Raw genomic sequence first — 622 nt, 5'->3', positions numbered from 1 at the left:
AGTGACACAGTGACACTAACAGAAGTTATGGTGGATCAAATGCATATAACAGATATCTATAGAACATTTTATCCTAAAACAAAAGCATATACCTTCTTAGCAGAAGGTATCTCATAATACCTTCTCCAAAACTGACCACATAATCAGTCACAAAACAGGCCTCCACAAATACAAAGAGATTGAAATAATCCCATGCATCCTGTCAGTTCAACACAGACTAAGGCTGGTCTTCAATAACAACAAAAACAGCAGGAAGCCCACACACACGTGGAAGCTGAACAATGCCCTACTCAATGATAACTTGGTCAAGGAAGAAATAAAGAAATTACGGACTTTTTAGAATTTAATGAAAATGAGATGATCATGTGGTTTTTGTCTTTGATTGTGTTTATATAGTGGATTACATTGATGGATTTCTGTGTATTAAAACATCCCTGCATCCCTGTGATGATGCTTACTTGATCATGATGGGTAATCATTTTTATGCTTTCTTGGATGCTCTTTGTGAGAATTTTATTGAGTATTTTTGCATGGATATTCATAAGGGAAATTGGTCTGAAGTTCTCTTTCTTTGTTGGGTCTTTGTGTGGTTTAGGTATCAGAGTAATTATGGCTTCATAGA

Source organism: Mus pahari, chromosome 17 (assembly GCF_900095145.1).
Source record: "Mus pahari chromosome 17, PAHARI_EIJ_v1.1, whole genome shotgun sequence".
NCBI classification, from domain to species: Eukaryota; Metazoa; Chordata; class Mammalia; order Rodentia; family Muridae; genus Mus; species Mus pahari.
Note: the sequence above shows the minus strand (reverse complement) of the source record.